General features: G+C 40.3%; 1 protein-coding gene across 6 annotated transcripts in view; it reads left to right on the top strand.

Annotated features, from left to right (window-relative positions):
- FLNB (filamin B) overlaps positions 1-22489 on the top strand; it is a 92580-nt gene that overhangs the window by 832 nt on the left and 69259 nt on the right. The gene's annotated exons all lie outside the window — the stretch shown is intronic.

Here is a 22489-nt window from a genome sequence, read left to right as displayed (position 1 = left end):
GAAGACCCTCTGGGACTCTTTCAAAACTTGAGGGGACGAGGCGGTGTGGCTTGACTTTTGTCCCGCCAGCTGCCAAGCCTCTTCCCGGAGGTGTCGGTGTGCCTGCGGGAGCAGGAGGAACTGGGTGGGGCCGTAGGTTTGGGAAGCCAAGCCCGCCACTCGCGGGCGGATACCTGCCGGGTGCTTGTTCTATCCGCCAGCCTGGCTTTGAAGTGGCTCAATAAGGCGCCGCTGTGGGCGATAAGATAGCCAGGATACCGTTTTCTTTCTTAACAGTAACAAAGCCGCTCAAGCAAGAGTATACAAGGAGTTTCTAGCCGAGAAGGAAAGGCGCCTTGAGTTTGGGATATCCGCTCCTTTCTCTCTGCCCCCCCTCCCCCCATCTCTTCCCCAAATCCGGCTTTGCCATTGCAGAGACTATTTCAGGCTAGCTCTAAGAGGGGTCAGAGCAGATCCTGAGGAAGGGCAGATGTGGCTGTAGCTTGGCAGACAGGATTTCCTGAGGTGCCTCCTTCCCAGCAGGTAGAGCCCTTTCCTTTGGGCTGCAGGATTTGGGGCTTCTGGGTTGAAAATGTAAAGGAGTTTGCACTGTAAAAAGCCCAGTCTCAAAACTTCAGGGAGAGAAGCAGGCGTCAAATCCTCTTTGTATCAGTTCAAAAACAAAACAAAGTGTTGTAATGGTAATCTATTTATGATGTTTGTATTTCTCTGAAAAATGTTAAATGAACACACATGGTTTTTCCTTTCAACATCAGCACCCTGTGAGGTAGCTTGGTTAAGAGTGAGTTGTCCAAAATCACAAGTAAATTGTATAATTGGACAGGGATATATGTGGATGTAATTGGTCAAAACACCCCAACATGCTTATTTTTTTTACCCTGAAAAATATGCCTTAAAATCATGGTGTGTGGTGCAAATCTATTTGCACTATGGTACAGTGTTATTTTTTAGCCTGGGTTCTAAAGTGCCTATACCTGTATTTCTTTTAACTGAAAGCAAACACATCCTGTGTAATGCCAAACCCAAAAGTGGCTTGATTGGTTTTGCATGATGTGAGGAGTTAGCCATTGGGGTTGATAAACTAAGTATAAGTGCTTAGTGTTTGTGTACCAGGACATGTCTTAAGAAAGGATGGTTAAATCAGAATGTGGGCTATTAATTTATGTGACTTCAGATTTAATGCTAACCATTTATAATTGGCTTTTTGGTATTTTTGAATCAGTTTTCAGTTCCTGGCAACTGTCTAAACAAGTCCAGGAAGATTTCTTGGCAAGAGTTTTGAAAGTGGTTTGCTATTGCTGCCTTCCTGGGGTTGAGAGAAAATGGCTGGCCCAAAGTTACTCAACATGCTTTCTGCCTAAGGTGGAATTTATGATCTCCAGGTGTTTAGCCTCAGACCTTTAAACACTACACCAATTAATGCTCTTTAACATTAATTACAATTATCCTATTAGTTACCAAGATCTCCTGGTAGTTTACAATAAGATCTATTTTTTCCATTTTCTATTTCAAAATATGCTACTATCTGCGGTATTTAGGTGAACTTTGTCCCATTGTATCAGAGAGCTAGGCAGTTAATTCAATATGAAACTTCAAATATTAGGCCAAAGGTGAACAGACTTCAAGCTTATGGGACTGATTTAGTTTCTTTTCTAAATCCCTAAACTCCTCCAATTGGAGCCAAGTGGAAAATAAAGGTGCAGGAAGACACATGTAAAGAATTAAGGGAAAAGGTGCCTCTGAGCAGATGTTTATCTCAGGAATTTATGATGAGTACTGATATGTAGCTAGCAAATCTTTTCACCACACCAGTTTCTCTTGTAGAACATCCTAAAGGGAATATGGAGGTTTTAAACATTTCTGTTAGACAACCGAGAACTGGAAACTGACCTGTTTTGTTCACTGAGAATGGGTAGGAAATCTGTGATTCTACAGACACTGGAGTCCCACTGAGGATATTGGCCATGGTAGCAAAGGCTGTGTTGTAATAAAGCAATGTTTGGAGGACATATGTACTTCATTCCTTGCTTTAAAATGTACCACCAGTTCATGATTGCCATTTTTGCCCCCCCTCCCCACTATGAGGAATTGCCTAGTATAAGCATGTGACTCTCCTAGATCTGTATAAGGAAGAACTAGTCTTACAGTAACCCTGAATTTCAAGGTTAGAAGAATCAGACGGCAGGCTTAATAATTCTTACGACATAAATGAAATGTATTTGGATTTCCTGTTTATCATAGCTATGTCTTTAATGATCTGGGCTCAGGCTAAAGCAAAAGTAAAATTCTTGCAGACCCAATAAATCTATAGCCGGGTATCTTTTCCACATGGCAACGCTAAAGTGCTGTTATCTTATGCAGGAATTGGCAGAAAACTGCTGGTTTAAAGAAAAGAAACTAAGAACCCTGGCAACCTCTACTCTGCCTCTACAATGAAGCTGAGCAGGGTTTCTGCCAGCACCAGAAGCAGAGGGAGGGGCAAGGCAGGGTAGGAGGAATGTCTCCTTGGGTGCCAGTAGCTGGTAGCAGAACATCTAAATGTTCTGCTCTCAGTTCTGATTCCGGGGCGAGCTCATTCTTTTAAGATTGGAAAAATAATAGCAATGAGCCATTCTTCCGTACTTCTGTCTCCTTTTCCTGCTACTCTTGGGTTCTTGACAAGGAGGGAGAGTAAAAGGGAAACTGAGGATTTTTTAAAAGTGTTTGAGGGACATTTGATATATTAGTCTAGGTGTGCTAAAGTAGGCACATGTCATGAATGTCCTCTGCACTGAAAGGAGTCCTGGTAGCTATACCAAGACGGTGCACCTGAGGTACCGCCATCCGCTTACTTGCAGCTTAGGTGCTGCAAAGCTGGAGAATCTGGGAGGCATCCTTGATATATGTGCAAAGATCTTCTGGAAGAGTGCCAGACAACTTTTGGACATTCTTCCTGCAATTGCAGTGGTTAAGGTGGTGTGTGGGTGCCTGAGTCATAGGAGTCTACTGCTAGCATACCTGTGGTAAAGCTACCATGAGGTTATTGTGTGGGTACAGGATGACTGATGTGGGATGTGGTGGCTCGATAGAAGGTCGGCAGTTCAGTGGTTCGAATCCCTAGTATTGTGTGACGGAGTAGGCTCCTGTAACTTGTCCCAGCTTCTGCAACCTAGCAGTTCGAAAACATGTAAAAATCCAAGAAGAAAAATAGGTACCACCTTTGGTGGAAGGTAACAGCGTTCTGTGCACCTGCGGCATTTAGTCATGCTGGCCACATGACCACGGAGACGTCTTTAGACAGCGCTGGCTCTTCGGCTTCGAAATGGAGATGAGCAAGGGGAACCTTTACCTTAGGCTGACTGATTTCCAAAGAACCCATCTCCTCTTCTCTCACTGTTTCTGCCCCACCTCCCAATGTTGGAAAGAAGAGTGGGGAAAATGGCTTTTTGAGGAAGTAGCAGACTCTTGCTGCTACTGAAAAGCTGAGTAGTAGCCTAGAAGTGATGAGTTTACAAGGAAAATAGGACTTGCCTGTGGGGAGCTCAGCCATACCCCTTTAACAATTGTTACCCTGTTTGATGAATTGAAGTTCTGTCTGAATTCAAGCTAAGGATATTAGTTGGTTCTCTTTTCAGTTGGGTCTCTAGGGTATAAAACTATGTTGTTTTGAGCAAAACGTGACCTTGAATTAGAGACCTGGAGCAGAACTTTAGAGATGCTGTGTCTGTATAAATAGACTTGAGGCTTCAAGGAGAAGTTATAGAAGAAGGAATGCTGGCTCTTTCTATATGTAACCCATATGTTTTGAAGCAGGGGAACTCTGCTGAGCTCAGATGGAGTCTCCTTGTAGAAACATACCTCTGACAGCTGCTATAAACTTGCTTTTCCAGAAATTACTTCACTCTCCTTTTTCAGTTTAAATATTAACAGTAGAATAACTTGTTACTTCAGTTGGCACTTTGCACAATAGGAGTCATGTGTACTCTTGCACTACTTATGCTGCTATAACTAGCAGAAACTTGACACAACTATTAAGGTAGAGGAGTGTCTTTCACTAAGTATTCAGCATCTTCTACGTTATACTGGGAGTGGCTGCTTAAGCCCTCATTAAAATTGGGATTATGATTACTGTAAAACTTGTGCATGTATGTCATATCTTGTTAGATAGTTAGAACTGAAGCTATAGAATACCAATGTATTGGATTTTAAAACCTGTGAAAACTATTACTAGGTAATCCTCGATTTAGGACTACAATTGAGCCCAGAATTTATGTTGCTAAGCAAGACCATTGTTCAGTGAATTGTGCCCCATTTTACAACTTTTTTTTGCTATAGTTAAGTGAATCACTGCAGTTGTTAAATTAGTTAACAAGGTTCTTAAGTGCATCTGGCTTCCCCATTGACTTTGCTTGTCAAAAGGTCGCAAAAGGTGATCACCCAAGACACTGCAATTGTCATAAATACAGGCCAGTTGCCAAGCATCTGAATTTTGTTCACACAACCATGGGGATGCTACAATGATTGTCAGTGTGAAAACTGACCATAAGTCACTTTTTTCATGAACAGTCCCTAAATGAACTGTTGTAACTTGAGGACTTATCTGTATTGTGAAATGTTTAAAGGACGCTTACCTTAGGGCTTAAAATAAAAATAAAAATACTTTATTCTTTCAGTGCCATTTACTGGTGACTTGTAGCATGTGGTTAAAGGTTAGGAAATGGTATCAGAGTAGTTCCTTATCCACTTTATTGCAATCTCAGTTCTCAGGTGGGAAGTGGTCCTTTGAAGATTTCTTTTAAAAAAATCTGATGGCACTGGCTGCATGGTTCCTTGTCATTAGCCTCTCAGGAAGTAGCCTTGAATGCTTTTTTCTCTCTTCAATAATTGACTCCGTGTGGGAGAACAAGGAGAAATTAGATCCAGACAAGAGAGAAAGGGAGCCTGTTGATCAATAAGGAACTGAATTAGGGGACTGGATGGAAGTTTACTAACCTTGAAAAAGCAAGTTCCTGAATTCTCAACTGTCGGTAGGTTCGCAGATAGTTGCTGTGGCTAGGAGTGCATTTGCAGTTAACATCTAGTGAGTCAATTGTGGCCATTTCCAAACTGATCAGACTTGGCAACTGTTATCCATGCCATGGTTATATCCTGTTGATAGTTGCAACTTGCCACATTTAGGGAAAGTCCTTAAGTTGCAATCAGTATGAAATGTATAATGTAATTGATGCAAAGTAGAAGGAACATATGCGATGGCATTCATGACAAGTTGCAGTGTCATCAAAATGATGATGTTTGTGCAGTGAGGTCATCACACAAATGTTACAATTACATGCTTATGTCACAATGTTTGAAAGTTGTGGAAAGTATGTGATGATGCCACATAGGTATCGTAATTTTCTCCCTGCAGATGCCCATATCTCTGGGGTGCCTGACCTTTCTTGGTACAATATAAGATGCTAATGTTATCCTTCAAAGCCCTAAAGTGGCTTGGATCCTGGCTATTTCAGTTGCATCACTTCCATTAGCTTTTAATGCCGATTACTAGCTTTAGTTTGTACTGAAATTTGAAATAATTTTGTTAGCTTCCTTTCATACGTGCAAAGTAGAAAAGTGGAGTTCACAAATCACACAAACACTTCCCTTGGATCTTTCCTTCATGACTATCTTCTTTCTCAAGTTCTATTTCCTTCTTTCCTGGGACAAAAGTAATGTATGATCTTGAGAACATATGATATAGCTTGAGCAATCATGTCTGTTTGGAGTTAAAGCACACTAAATTCAATGAAGCTGGTAAGTGTCTGTAGATTTACAGCCTAAGGCCAAGGAGAAAAACTTAAAACTATAAGTGCTGTAATAAGTATGCAGCTTTACCCCGTTTAGGTTATTTTACTAGTTTGCCATTGGACTATGTTCAAAACCATGTTTTGGCCCCAGTATTACTAGAATTCCTGAAGTATATGCAAAAAGTTAAATGCTTTATGTGTTATTATCAAGTGGGACATTTATCTAGAATTTGGCATTCTCTCTCTCTCTCTCTCTCTCTCTCTCTCTCTCTCTCTCTCTCTCTCTCTCTCTCTCTCTCTCTCTCTCTCTCTCTCACACACACACACACACACACTCACACTCACACACACACACACTCACACTCACACACACACTGATTGCTCACTTATGTAGATGTGCATTTTAGACAATAAATTTTATTAGTATTGCCCTTGTGTAGGACTATTCATCTAAAATGCAATAGCTGGCTTCAAATTGAAAGAGGCTATTAAATTGTGTTTTTGTGTGTGTTGAAAAGTAAATAAAGTAATAATTAAGCACCTGTGTGTTTTGGCACTGCAAGCATAGTTAATGACTAGCTGTCAAATTTAATAACTGATATTATGCCGAACTGTTTTTGTTCACTTGCGTGAAGCGAACAATTTATCAATTTATATTTTTCCTCCTGCTCACAACTGGATTCTGAATATAAGCTTAGTAGATATTATAGAACTCTTACATCTAAATGTAACACAGAATGAAGGACAATTGGGAGTCCTACTTTAAAGTCCAGGTTATGATATGTCTTATTAACCATACATTGCCAGATTTATATATGGAAACTTTTCCTGCTGTAAACATGGCAGAGCTTTTTTGTGACCAATAAAATGATAGTTGTTAGATTGGCGGCTGGACTAAAATTTTGAAGTATCACTCATTCAAGAGAGACGCGTGCCTCCAATGAGTGAACAAGTTGCAGTGAAATGGAATAAACCATCCTTCTGTTATTCCCTTCTTAATTTATACTCTTAAAGTGGCTTGTAACACTCTCAGTATGAGGTGTTAATTGTAGATGTTACAAGTAGTCCCCAACTTATGGCTATTAGTTTAATGACTCTTCAAAGTTTAAGGCATGGAAAAAAGTGAATTGTGACCCTTGCAGTGTTCCTGCAGTCATGTGATCATAATTTGGATGCTTGGCAACCAGCATGTATTTACAACTGTTGCAGCATCCAGAGACTATGAGATTGCCATGTGCAAGCTCCCCAGGGGGACTTCCAACAAAACTGGATTAGCTTAACAATCATGACAGAAAAGGTTGTAAAATTAGATGCAATTCATTTAATGGTTGCATTGCTTAACAATAGCAATATGCTGGTCCCAATTATGGTTGTAAGTCAAGGACTACCTGTACATATTCCTGAGAGGGCCATATGTTTAGCTACTGTCTTGGTGACCAGTGTTTCCCTATGCTGTAATGTGTGGCAAAAGAAGCAATTCTTTGTCAACGAATACTATGACTCTTCATAAAAAATAAAATGCATTATATCATGCAACTTATTAGCATGAGTCACTCTACCAGGATTATTGATAAGCATTGTTGATACGATTTTGATACAGGGAGATGTGGTAAACTCACTCCATGGTAATACTTTAGTAATCCATTCACGCAGCACTTGTGCTTTTATCAGTGCCTCAGCAGGGTGTGTGCTAAGGTGTGTTAATTACCTTGCAATTAATTTATTATTCAAGCGACTTCCAGTCTTCATTTTGGTTTGAAGAATCAACCTGTATTTTAACTAGAGTTTTGGGTGGAGTTGTTTAACTGAAATATTTGATTTATGGGTTTCTTTATATGCAGTTTCCGTAGTAAGTAAAACTGGTACAGATTAAATCAAGAAGGTGGTTCACACCCTGTATTTATACATACTGAAATACCTAGGTAACAGTTCAGTTAGTTATTACAGTGTAGAATGATATCAGATACACGGTTTGTGGAAGGGAGGAAGGATAGAAACTGCCATATTTGGAATTTGATATATGTGTTTTGAGTCAACCTATAGGTAAGGGAGGAGAATAAATCCCCCACAGTGTGTGTAGGTGTGTGTGTGAGAGAGAGAGATCCTGAGTGCTGTCTCATCCCATTGCTGGGTTTTGACTGTGTGGATTTTCAAAATTGGTAACATTTCTCAACCTGAGGTGGGACATTCATGAAAACTGGAATGTTAAGAACTAAGCTTAACACATACACCTGGGAAATCTTGATTCTACTAGCCTTCGCATCTCACCCACTGCAGCTGCTAGTCTTCCAGACTCATTAGGTTAAATATGTTTATCCTATATCATAGGCCTATTTATCACCCATCTGGGACACTCATCTGGGACAGTCCTTAAGAAAGTCAGGATAAGATGTTAAGAAATGCACGGTCCCTTTGAAAGACACCATTTAGGCCATTGATCCCAATGGAGGAAGCTCTGATCTGTGCAAAGAAATATTGATAATAAAGTGAATGTTTAATGGAAATTCTTTGATTGCTATAAAAGCCCTTTGGCTCAGAGAAAAAAGGATTTTTTTTCTGTTCAGTACAGAACATAGTTTTTACTTTATATCAGACTTATGAACTAATGTCTTTATTCAGGCTCCAGTGTGTAGGGGTATAAAGGAATGCAGTGAAAATAGTGTTGGTGTATAGCTAATAGGGAAATTCATAAGACTTTAAAACCTTGTGCATAAATTTAATTTGTTTGATAGCATGGGAAGTACTGTTTAGATTGCAACCAATAAACTAAAAAGTTATTATTAATAATTTGTTTGGATTAACAAATGAAAGTATACAAAATCATCAAGAGAGTAAAGGAATTGAAATGGAAATGGGCTGGTCCCAGAGGAAGAAGAACTGATGGCAGGTGGACCAAGGAGGTCATAGAATGGAATCCCACTTCATAAAAACTGTCCACGAAAGAGATCTAAGACAAGATGGATTGACAACATCAGTGAGTACTGCAGGGCCAACTGGCAAAAGAAAGCTCAGGAAAAGTATTGATTGGAAACATGCAGAAGAGTCCTTCATCCTGCAGTGAATAGACAGTGGTTAGAATGATGATGTTGATGAACCTAAAAATGGAAACACTATATGAGCTAGGCAGAATATTATAGCTGTAATAGCTCAGAGTTTAGCATGAAAATGGCTTTGCTGATTCTACTTCAGAAAGCAAATTACATAGAGTAAGTTTTGTTTTCCTTTGGCCTGTTTGACCAAAACATATGCTACATCTTAAAGAGTCTGTGTTGAAACAAATGTTAGCAGATTTGTCTCCTGTCTGTTTCCTGTAAAGGTTTTTTTTAGGGAGGAGAACTTTTGCGTAGGGATTATCACTATAAAGGACAACTCAACACTTATGATACTAAAACAAAGATTTGAAATACAGTAAACTTCCTGTGGAAGGGACAAGGTTCAATGGTTGATATCAGCCGATGACTAACTCCTTAATCATGCTGAGTTAAAGCTCACCCTGATGACTCTCAGAAAATATTTCCCCATCAGAATTGATTTTACGTAGTTTCTTAATGGCATTCCTTTTTTATTTTTTTATTTATTGAGGCTTTTATGTTGCTTAAATTTATACATTCTTTCATATAGATTTAAATAGATTAAAATAGGATTCTAATGACGTGCTCAATTTTAATAAAGGCTTATGCTAAATTTAGTAATGGCTACCCCGTATCCTCTTATTTGAGACTGAAAAAGTCTAAAAGTCTAAAAGCATAGATGAACTGTGTTCAAAGATAAAACTTTTCATGTACAATTTGTATTGCATCAGTCACTGTAAAATTGGTCTACACAGTATTGTGTTTGGATTGCTGTAGGGCAGTGATGGGCAACCTTTTTGGCGTGGTGTGTCAAAAATCGGCAAAAAATCGAGCATAACTCGCGTTGTGTGTCACTTCGACAAAAACATAATTTTGCGCAATTTATAGTTTAAACTACAAAAATGTATAATTGCAATATATAATTGTATTTAATAAACCAAAAACAAATTATTTAACATACCTGCTTAGTAACTTCTTTGTTCATCAGTTGATTTCGTATGTTGCCCTTGATATTATTGAACTTGTTTGGGGTGCCGTGAACCAGGGCTGTGGAGTCGGCTGCTTCCAGCTCCACGTCCTCATCAACATGCCGCTCCAGCCCGCCCCAAGAGAACTCAGATATTCTCTTAATAATTGCATCTTTATTCTGCATATCGTGAAATAGAACTGGCGCACATCTTAGGAGAGTTTCTTTTATAAATTCTCCCTCATTAAGCGCTTTTGCATGCTGAGCTATGGAGTGAGCAATGCTCAAACTTGCAGAGTTTAAATTTGTAGAGCCTTTCATAAATAAACAGTGCACTGTTCCCGCGCTCCTCTCCTGCGGGTCCTCCCTCGCCGTGCTGATGACGTGTGTGCGCACGGCACGCACCCCTCACCAGCAGCCCCTGCGCTCAGAAAGGGGCGGTGGTGATACAGTAAGTGAGTGTGGGCGGGGGAGATCACACGTCCCGTTCCTCCAGCACAGATTCTTTCATCCTCGGCGGCCGTGCAGGAGCCGAGAATGAATCGCATGAAATCCTGTGCGTGTCACCCCAAATGGCTACGCGTGTCAGCACTGACACGCGTGTCATAGGTTCACCATCACTGCTGTAGGGAATGTCTATGTACATGGGCTGGTTTCCATGTAACCTGCTTATACTTTGCATGTTGAATTGTACCTGAATGCCGTGGTGGTGCAGTAGTTAAAATGCAGTATTGCATGCCAATTCTGTTGATTGTGAAGGGTTTGATTCTCACCGGCTCAAGTCTTTCATTCTTCGGAGGTCAGTAAAATGCGGGCCCAGATGGTTGGGGACAATATGCTGACTCTGTAAAACTGCTTAAAGTGGGCTGCACAGCACAGTGAAGTGGTATATAAATATAAGTGCTATTGCTATACTAATCTGGACATAGGGGAAGAGAAGAGGTGAGCCGTGTCTTGTTTTTCGTTGTTGACAACTGTGTTGAGGTTTAATATAGACAAAATTTAATTGATTGGTTTGTAAGGAAAATTTCTTTTAGAAAAATGTGGACTTCTGCAAAAATAGAGACCACCCAGAGAGAGAGTATGTGTGTGTATGTTTCAGGCTCACTTTATACTGTGCTTTGGGAATACTTCAAAGGAATGAACAAACAGTAACCTCCATGATCAAGCAAGTTAACTGGGCCTCATGCCAACATTCTTATCTGCTCGAAACTAGTGGGGTAAGCCTGGCCATCCCAGGTAAATCTATTGAATAATCTCATATATCACTGTGAGAAAACTTAAAAAGTGTTTTTTCTCGTTTTTAAGACTGACTTGCTAGAGTTGCATTGAAGAAGGCTAGACATACTGGCTTTTAACTCCTGGTGGAAAAGCAGGTTTTATATCTAAGAAATAGATTGCTATCTTCAGTACTGTAGCTCCCTTTATTGCTTCTTAGTATGAAGAGACTATTTTGACATAATTCAAAATACTCTTGGAGTGTTAATGTAGATCCAAGCTTGTAGCCCGTAGCTTATTAGTCAGATGAAATGGTATGACATACATGGGAAAGAGGGATTCAAAATTCAGTGTTATTTTAACTCTAAAGAGATGTCCATCTGAATCAATTTAATTCTGATGCTGTATCTTCAGGTTTTAGATAGTTACACTATCCTTCAAGGATAGCCAGTGACTGCTAAGAAATAGTTTAAATTATCACAAACAAATTTTATTTGGCAGAATATTGGCTTATGTGAAGTAGGCTTTAGAAATTCAGTTTCTAAAGCAACTTTTTAAATACTACTAAATATAAAAAAAGTAGACGAATAACCCTTGTCCTTCAGTTATGTGTCAAGGCTGCCAGCTGTTAAGGGAAACATCTGGATTTCCTCTAGCGCTAGGTGATAAGGCAGCTGAAAAACAGGATGTTTGCATATGTCATTATATGCAAAATATCAAGGCCTATATTGTACTATTGGTGATAAAGTTGGAGAAATACTATAATTAAATCTGTTGCTGCTTTTGCCTTAACAATGGTGGTAATCTAATATTTTTTGAAGGAGGTATCAAGATTCTTTTTTTCTTTAGTCCAGCTAAAGTTTCTTTAGCTTCTGTGCAAGTAAAATATGAATAATATAAGTGAACTATCATTTGTGATTTAAAATTATTTTGGGGTGTTAACACGTTCCAGGTTTATATCATAATCATGAATAAGATTTTTTAAAATAACTTGAAGTATATCATGGCATCAATTTTAAAAGGTGTAACAGACTACAAATTGTAAAATGTTTTCCGTGAATTTAGGAAGTTCAGGATTATTTTTTCCCTCAAATACTTTTCTTTGGCTGTGATAAAATCTGGCTGAACTGTGCATTCTTACATGAATGGGATTTCCTTTTGCCAGTTTTGTTCATGTTGTGACTGTGGATGGTTTCAGATGGAAAAAGTGAATCAAAGTATACATTGCAGTCAAGGATTTCCCCAAACAGCAATCAGTTTTGATTACTTCCAAAGTGTTGCTTTTGGCTTTGAAACCTATCCACTCTCCTTCAATGCTTGGCGTGTGCTGTACAGAAGATACTTGACTGAACTATATCTGAATAGCTTTTTACTTATCTGTAACAGGCTTCTGTTGGTGGCAATTGCCTAAGATGTATCTTGATCTACATTCACAGAGTAAGGAAACTTACTTGTTAATACTGAAGATGTTAGTTATCACCTCGGAGCTTCCTAGACTTTTTAAATTAACATATGACTCCTAGGGCTGGGTGAACCAAGATCGGTTATTCTAAATGAGTATTTGAAGAGTTTTGAACTAGTGGTAGGCAGATATCTTGATGGGTGCTAATTAAAATTTTTAAAAAAAACATATTTTTGAATCAGAAGGAGAATGTAGAGCATAAGCCACTAAGGAAGGTGAAGCACAACCATTTTTAAATCCACTTCAACTTAGTCAGGATATGCTTCTCCTGTTTTCAGTATCTTAAGTTTCTTTGTATATACATCCAGGAATAGTTTAAGGCATTTTACTTCCTTAGCTACTGGTGCTCCTCTTAATCATAGACTCTTCAGATAATAAGGCTGAAAGACTTAGAAGTTATTTACTCCAATCTTCTGCTCAATGCAGAATTTACTGGATCATATCTGACAGTCACTTATTCACCCTTGCTTAAAGAACTGTAGTGAAGGAGAATTCACAGGTCATGTGGTAGGTGGTTTGAACAATTGGCTGAGAGCTTGTAAGATTAGAAATCTCTTCCTCCTCCTTTTTTAGCCTATTGGTTCTGGTCCTGCCCTGCAGGGAATCATTAGAGAATCCACCCCCTCTTCTGTAGCAAAAGCTCTTCAGGAATTTGAAGTCTGCTGTCGCTACCCTATCGCTATCACATAAGCTAAATATGGCTACATCCTCAAAGTGTTCTTCGGGTTTGGTTTCCAAGCCCCAACTCTCTTCTAAATTTCTCTCTAATGTTTCTCTCCATTTCTGACAACTGTGTTTTAAACAATGCCTTGTCCTGCAGTGGCTGCTGCATAGTCTGTTCCTTTCCCCCTTGGGATCAATTGTTCTTGTTAGATATTCACCCTAGCGACAATGGTTTCCACCAAGGTCCGCTGCTCTGGCGGGAACAGAGGTTGAATCCTATTGGTCCAAAGGTCTGACAGCCCCCTTTAAAAGGGCTGCTGTCTGGCTCAGCCTCACTGGATGTTTCTCATTTGCAATAAATAGCTGTTGTTACTGTAGCCTTTGTGTGCCTATCCTTTACCCGATCTAACACTGGCAATGAGGATGGGATTGGAAGGCAACTAGGCAAACAAAAAGAGCATAGATATCCAGAATGAACATCCAGCCCAGAGCCCCAGCAAGGCAGCGAGCAGCCACCTTTTTGAGTGGCAAAATTGAATCGCCCTCTGAGCGCAGGATGGCTATGCACGCCCCGCCAGCTCTGTATGATCCAGTCGCTGAGCACTGGGAATCATACATGCTATGATTTAACTTCTTCCTCTAAGCAAACGACCTCATGGGTGTTCCCGAAGGCTGTAAGAAGAACATGTTCCTTGGTTACTGTGGCCGGGAAGTGTTCGAGATGGTGAATAACCTCTTGGAACTGACACCGCTTCAAGCAGTTACATGGTCCATGCTACAGCAGACACTGAAGAACCACTATGCACCCAAGCTCTCCAAGCACATTTGCCGGCACGAATTTAATATCAGAAACCAGTAGGAGGGCGAATCGATTAACAAGTACGTAGCGGCACTTCGGAAAGCTGCAGCGTACTGTGAATTCCAGGACCTGGTTGAGCTGATCCTGGACTGCATAATTTGCATCGTGCGTGACATTACCCTACAGAGGAGGTTGCTTGCTAAATCCAACCTCACTCTGCAGATCGCATTGGACGATGCCAGGGCATCCGAATCATTGCCAAATCAACGGAGACTCTGCAGCACCAAAGCATACCACAGGACATGTGGAAAAGTACCCGCGTACATCACAAGACCGTCGAGTCAGAGAGCTCAGAAAGTGAGGAAAATGACAGTTGCCGCAAGCGCAGTAGCCGCACCCAACTTCAATTTGTGAAAATTCAATTTGTGTCTTCTGCCCTGTGCTAGCTGTGGAGGAGACCATGCCCGTTCATCCTGCTGTTTCCGCGAAGCAACTTGTCAGCGTTGCGAGCACAAAGGGCACATCGCCAAGGTGTGCCAGGGCAATTTGCCTGCCACCACCTGGCAGCCCAAAAATACACCAAGCCGTCAACAGAGGCCCAACCCAGGGGCCTGGCAGAAGCCTTCATGGTTCTCAGGGGGCGACAATAGAGTCGCCTATCACACATCAATAGGACAAGTCCGCTCCAGGCAGCCCAAAAAGCTGAAGGTCATTGTCCTCATCGAGGACTCTCTATGTGAGATGGAGATCGATACAAGGTCGTCACTAACATACAGTGGTCGACCCTTAAGCGGGCTGTTCCGAACCTACAGAAGCAGTACCTACGCACCCCTGGCATCCAGCTGTGCAATTACCAGGGGAACCGGGTCCCCATCATGGGCCAAGGCACCTTCCGGGTGAACTTCAAACAATTCTGTGGAAGCCTCCCCATGACAGTGGTCAGCAGAAACCTGCAGAGCCTCCTAGGGCTTGATTGGTTCCAAGCCCTGGGCTTGGAAGTGACCAGAATCAACTCCTTGAAGGATGACGGTGCTGAGGCAATCTTTAAGGAGTTCGGGGATGTTTTCAGCACCGGTCTCTGTAAGTATGTGGGAACTCCAATCTCCTTCAGTTTGGGCCCCAACATAGCCCCATAGGCTAAAACCCAGGAGAGTACCTTTCGCTCTCTGCCCCAAAATTGACAGGGAAATTGACAAGCTTGTGAGCCAGGGAATCCTAGAACCGGTTGATTACACATGCTGGGAGATTCCTATTGTGACACCTGTCAAATCTGACGGGTCTGTCCACATCTGCGTGGACTACAAGTGCACAATTAATAAAGCGCTACAACAAAGCGCCTACCATGTACCCATTGTACAGCACCTACTACATTTGCTAGGGCCAGGAAAAGTATTTGAAAAATTGGACATGGCGCAGGCATACCAACAATTGCCTGTAGATGGCGCTCTGGCGGAGGCCCAAACCATTGTGACGCACAGGGTGCATTCAAATGTCACCACCTTCAATTCGGCGTTAGTGTCGCCCAGGACTGTTCCAAAGCGTCATGGAATGGCTTTTGCAGGGGATTCCAGGAGTCGTCCCCTATTTCGATGACATCTTGGTATAGGCTGCAAACGAGGCGCAATTATTCTACCGCATCACCCCCAGACTCCACAAGCAAGATTCGGACATTTAGCATAGGGGATTCGGTATATGCCCACAACTACGCCGGGGAACTCTGTGGATACCTGACACAATAATAGGCATCACTGGCCCTTGCTCTTATCTGGTAGAGCTCAAGGACGGTAGGCATTGGAGAAGGCATATTGACCAACTCTGTGGCTGCCTCTCCAACTCCACTCTTAGACAAGCAGACGTAACTCCTGCACGAGTTAGCCAAAGCCCTACCCAACCGGAGCAAACTCTCACGCCTTCCACGGCCAGCTCAAGCCCAAGGGTTCCGGAAGACTTATCTGATTTTGTTGCAGGCCCGCAGCGAGCTCCGAGCGAGCCAGCTCCAGAAGCTCCAGCCGTGGCCTGTGAAAAGTTCCAGGAGTCTCCACCAAGTGGGGCTGCGGAACAAACAGGTTCCTCCGGCTTGTCCAAGGAAACTCCTCCTACTGAACTGCGAAGGTCAGGCAGAGCTACCCAAAGACCCGCCTACCTGCGGGACTATGTTACCAATAGGATTGTTCCATTGAAGAGGGAAGGGGTGTTAGATATTCACCCTAGTGACAATGGTTTCCAACAAGGTCCGCTGCTCCGGCAGGAACAGAGGTTGAATCCTATTGGTCGAAAGGTCTGACAGCCCCCTTTAAAAGGGCTGCTGTCCGGCTCAGCCTCACCGGATGTTTCTCATTTGCAATAAAGAGCTGTGTTACTATAGCCTTTGTTTGTCTATCTTTTACCCAATCTAACAGTTCTGATGTTAGGTGATAATCTGCTGTGCTACAGCAGTGAGACTGGAATTAAATCTAGCATAGAAGGAAGCTGGTCTCTGATGATTCTGAGTTGAGTGGAGTGGAGTGGAGTAGAACGGAATAGAATAGAATTCTTTATTGGCCAAGCATTATTGGACACACAAGGAATTTGTCTTTGGTGCATTTATGAGCATTATTCAACTGCCTCTTTGTATAAGATCAGCTCTCCGATTTGTTTTTAACTGGACTGTCACCTGAAATTTGAATCATCGTGTTTTGGCAAGGGCTAAAAGTGACCTTCCTACATTTTAATAAAAATAACAGGGGCTAATGGGCTCTTGCATTGAACTCTAAAAAAATCACTTAAATGGCCACTGAAGGAAGGGGATGGAATTTAAATATTACATTGTGCCTGAATCAAGCAAGTTGTAATGAGTTCCAGTTCAGGAAATGAGACCTCTTTGAATGAGGTCTGGGAGAAAGAGCAGTTGAAAATTTGCTACACAGACACAAAAGATAATGCACCCAACCAGTTTAACTAGAAAAATGTTTTTTTTTGGGTCTTCATTTTCTGTGTCTGGCATAGAGTTATGATTTCTGCATATAAGCTACACACACAAATAGGTATCTGTCCAAACCATATATTTTGACATAAGAAAAATGAAAAAGCATTTTTGGGGGGAGGGAAATGAGAAGGCAGCAGCTGGTTTTAAGATGATTTTGGTGCTTTAACGTTGTCCATAGACTCTGAGCCAAACATCTTTTAAAGATAACTCTGGGCTGCAGTCAAGGTCTGTTGTTTCAAATGGATGAAATTGAGCGTATGATACTGGAGTTGCTCCTTCCAGCTGTGCTTTGAAGCAGCATTGTTCTTGTCCTGTTGGAAAGTCTTTACTCCTATTAAAACATTTGCTTGCAATAGGCATGGACTTACAGTCGATGTCATTGCAATGAGCTCCAAAGCCCACAGATCCAGCATTCTCTGCTTAGTTTGCCTTGTTCTGCTACTTCTTTTGAAATATCAGACTGACAGTGTCTGCTTTCTATAGACAGTATATGGCTATTTTGTGGAAACAAACAAAAGCTGCTCATATAAATTTAAGAATGGGTTTTATTTTTTTTCTAGCATTTTCATATGGTAAGTTTAGATTGGATAGTCTTTCAGTATTAACTCTTCCCCCTCCGCCCAAGAGGTTTCAACCATGGACTGAAAAATCGTGGGGAGGGGGCGGAGAAACTGTTCTATGGTTTATATACTTCATTGCATTCTACTTCTGGAACACTAAAAATTACTTTCCTTATCTTTCTTTAATGAATAAATATTTTCCAGCTGAAGTCTAGGGCAGGCTGATGGTGTTCTTCATTTCTTTAAGGAAGTTATTTAAATTTAGAGGCTGCCCAATTCAAAATGACCCTGAGTGACTTGCAATTAAAAAAGGAAAACAACCATGTACAAGAAGAGAGGCTGACACCCATGGTAGCTGCAGGCCTGGTAGAACAGCCAGAGGCTCAGGAACTGTTGGAATGTCATCAGGGTGGAAGCTGTCTGGATCTCCAGTGGGATGATGTGCCAAAGGGCAGGTGCTATGACAGGGAGGAGAAGCCAACTTGGTCTGCTTCAAAATCTTGGATTTAAATTCAGAGTTAAAATAATTGCATAAATCATGAGAAACAGTGGAGCTATTTGGGTTGGACTTGTTTGAATACAAGTTCAGAATCCTAAAGCACCTTTTAAAAATTTTTTAATAGTCACTCATCTTTGTTTTCCCAGTTCCCTGAGTTAAACATTCTGAGAGAAAAGTGGATGCAGCAACCTTTTTAAAAAGTGGTGGTTTGTGTAGTTGTGGCATCTTGTCCAAAGTCCCCTCAAATGTGGTGAGAATTAAAAGATCCCTGTGCACTTAAGATGGCCTGATTTAAAATGTATAGCAATTTTGAGCAAGAGGCTACACATTTGCATGTATAGGCAAGAATAGTTGCCAAGAAAATCTTAGTGGAATACTTGTATCAGTTTTCAGATGCTTCTGAAGACATCATTTCAGTCAAGGCTGAAATAAAGCAAACTGATCTCATCTCCAGCTTCTGTTTTTTTCTCCCTCTTTCTCTCCACATACACGATGAAGAAGAGATGACCTCACTTATAAGCAATGTGCTTTGTGAAGTATTAAGAGAGGGCCTCCACTCCTGGGACTTAATTGTCAGTATAACCATTTTGTCAGTTATGTCATTTATCCAAGAAAAACGTGTTGAAGCGAACTTTAAAGATGCAGAAAGGGCTTGGAAAGCTCCTATTCATGTATTAGTAATACATTGAAGCAAAAATTCTATAGGATGACTATAGCAAAATTTGGTTAGAAAAGAAAACATTTCTAGCTGCTGGCGTTTATTAGATGACTACTCCTAGATCTAAAAAACATTGCTAAGTAATCTGCCTCAAGTTGGTGCAATTATGCAACCCTGTATTTGCCAGTGACAGACCAGTTCTATTGCTCCTGCTGAGGTCTACCACAAGATCTTTTGGATCTTATGGCACAGGTTGACAGTCTCTCTAACACAGTGGTTCCCAAACTTGGCAACTTTAAGACTTGTGGACTTCAACTCCCAACTCCTCAGCTCTGCTGGCTGGAGAATTCTGGGAGTTGAAGTCCACAAGTCTTAAAGTTGCCAAGTTTGGGAACCACTGCTCTAACAGAATGATGAGTTTGGCAAAAATAATTTATTGTCACATGCCTATTCTTATGCTGATCAATTAAGACTCTGCCAAACGTAGATTCCCAGTTATGTTTCAGATTCAAGTCTGGAAATTAAAAGCTCCCAGTACAATAAAATCTCAATTTAGTGGACCTCCGGTGGATACAACAGATACTTTCATTCAATTTTCACTCCCAAGAACTGGACAAAGTCCATTGTTTCTGAAAGAGTTGAACAAATGATGTAGTTAAACAAATGACATGAATGGACACAAATGGCATATTTCACTTCAATTATATAATCTCATATTTAACAGACATTTGACTTCAATAAATACCACTCTTATTAAATTCAGGATTTTCTGTTACTATTTGTTGTTGTTGTTCAGTCACTAGGTTATTATTCTGAGTCAGCAAATAGGCTGGCTTTGGCTAAATTTTCAAATACTAGAAATTTGTCATTCATTGCTTTATATAAACAAACTCTTTATCATTAAGGATGCAGCATGTTTTTACATCAAAGACAAAGTGCTTCCATTATTAAAACATCTTAAAATAAGTTATAAGAATTATCAGAATATAAACAGCTGATTTCCATTAAATTATAGAATTACTAACACTTTCCCCAAAAGCCTGAATAGTAATAAAATGTAGTTTAAAGGCACAATATTATTCCTTTTAGGAATTAGTGTAAAGGCTTTGTCCATAAATATACAAATAACCCTTATAATTATAAACTCTTTGTCAGTTTGAACTTCTGCAGTGTATTTGAGCAACCAAATGTTCTCTGTTTTGCAAAATAGCTGTAAATATACTGCACCCATGATGAGGCAACTGACATGTCTTACATTACTTGACCACAATATCTATCTCCCATCTTTTTCTTTAAAAATTAATTTCATCATGCAGAGCCATGCATCTGCTGGTTTGATAACTTGAAAGTCTAATTAATTTATTACAACTTTAGATTTTAGGAAGCTGACTTTGGTCCAAAAAAAGCAGCTTTCCCTATGTTCAAAAGTAGGTTAAGATTTCAATTGTTAAGTACAGATGGGCTATCAGAAAGTTGCCCCACCCTGTTATAAGGTACCTTTAGATCAGTGTTTCTCAACCTTGGCAACTTGAAGATGTCCGGACTTCAACTCCCAGAATTCCCCAGCCAGCATTCTTCAAGTTACCAAGGTTGAGAAACACTGCTTTAGATCAACTGAATCTTTCTAGCAGGTTCAGTACATGGGTAGTTTTTTCTGATGCAGAGTTTTGTTTGTTGTGGTTTTAGCTAACTCATACAGTCCTCAAATAATATGCACAATTGAGACAGATTTTCTGTTGCTAAGCAAGACAGTTAAGTGAGCGTTGCCTCATTTTATGACCTTTCTTGCCACAGTTAAGTGAACCACTGCAGTTGTTAAGTTAATAACATGGTGGTTAAGTGAATATGGCTTCCACATTGACTTTTCTTGTCAGAAGGTCGCAAAAGGTGACACCGTGCCAGCCCAACCATTCTAAATACATGCCAGTTGCCAAGCATCTGAGTTTTGATCATGTGACCATGGGAAAATGCTACAATGGTCATTAGCATGAAAAATGGTCATGAATCACTTTTTTTTCAGTGGTGTTGTAATTTCAGACAGTCATTAAACTAATAGCTGTAAATCAAGGAGTACCTGTAAAGAATAATTTGGAGAGTTCCCTCCAATTGTTACAAGGACACAAGGATTGCTATTTTTAAACATTTTATGAGACATCCTGGAATGTCATAGTAAAGTTTTGAGTTATGGTGCTCATTTCTCTACTTTTGTTATGTCATGGTCATGAAGGGTTTGGATGCTTCCACAATTGTTCTTAATTTACTGCATTAATTAATGGTTTGTTTGAGTTGAGTCTGTTTCAAGCATAACTGATGAAGCTGAATTAGTGTTTGTCAGGGTTAGTCAAAGTGATTGAAAAACAAAAACAATTTGTTCCAGATGCTTCCTTTTTATTCCATCTGGTACAAGCTAACTATATGCATAATGGTTCATTTTTGTAACGTTATACCGTGCCTTGAAATGACATCACATAAGGTGGTTCCAGAGCCATTCATCTTTCTAGATAGAATAGATCATTTTCACTGGAAACATTCCTTTTATTTTACAGAATACTTCTGATTGCAAGGATGTCCTTTGGGTCCTCTATGTTGTAAGGTAACTTATTGACAGAAACAAAATGGACAGCTTATTGCTTGTTAGACATGAGAATGAAAATTAGTCAGTGATTCTAGACCAGGCCTGCAGAACTTTTAAAGGAGAAAGGGCCACATTGATAAATTAAAAATCATAGGTGTCGAAGGAATACCTGGCACCCAGAGTAGCTGTTTGGCATGTTGTGGGGACCTGCTCTAGACTACAGATACAAGAAGATACAAGAAGACCTATCTTGTTTCATAAAATTATTTTCTTTAAGAAATGTTTTTCTATATTTGCACAAGGTTTCACATTTATCACATTTTAAAACTGCCGCTCTCCCTCACAGACTGTGGGCAGCCCCATTTATAGTTCAGGCCATCATTGGGAATTCTCCATGTTTATGGGTAACGAGGAGATGCATTTCTCTCCATACCTTCCATGTATCAGAAGAAATTTTGCCCAAGACAGAACTTGCCATTCCTTTGAGTCTCATAGTGGGTTCAACCTCTCTTAGAGCTAAGTGATGCTTTGCTTTTGAAACGTTTCAAATTATAGAATGAAGTGAGAGGATGATTCAGGTTTACATTAGGAACAGTGTAATTCCTTCAAGTTATGTCATTCCTCAGAAGTGATGATATTTTTATTCAGTCTACATGTATGTGTTGCAGAGTGACATAGCTGGAGTCTCTCATATTTAGGTTATTTGCCAAGTAAGTATGGGATAGGTTCCAGTTAAATACAAGCCTTTATATTGCAAAGACTTATGGAATATATGAACAGCATTTCCCACTCTGATGTCCTCTAAATGGGCTGGGACTGAAGTTCCCAGAAATGAATTTTGTTTTAATTGAAAATTGATTAAGAGTTGCCTTTGGTGAAATAGGCAGCTATATAAATTTGGCATATATAGTGTATTAGCCAAATATTTGGGGACCAGAATTTATGTTGCTAAGCAAGGTGGATATTAAGTGAGTAATTCCCAATTTTACAACTTTTTTTGCGACAATTAAATGAATCATGCAGTTGTTAAATGAATCATGCAGTTGTTAAGCAAACCCATTTTATTCAATGGGCATTTTTTTGCCAGAAATCATGAAAAAATGCAGATAATTGTGGTTGTGTGACTTAAACATTACAAATGTTCATAAATGCAAGCTGGTTGATAATAGGATCATATGACCGGGGATGACGTGCCATCAGAACTCAGGAACTGGGTTGTAAGTATCTCAAGGGGAAGGTCCAGCATAACTTTGAATGGATGCTAAGCTACCAGTTGTGACTACTGTACCT

This window comes from Thamnophis sirtalis, unplaced genomic scaffold (assembly GCF_051295495.1).
Source record: "Thamnophis sirtalis isolate CommonGarterSnake01/CBP01778 unplaced genomic scaffold, rThaSir2_p1.2 scaffold_3, whole genome shotgun sequence".
In the NCBI taxonomy this organism is placed as follows: Eukaryota; Metazoa; Chordata; class Lepidosauria; order Squamata; family Natricidae; genus Thamnophis; species Thamnophis sirtalis.
The sequence above is the reverse complement of the archived record's forward strand: the minus strand, read 5'-3'. Positions and strand labels throughout refer to the sequence as shown.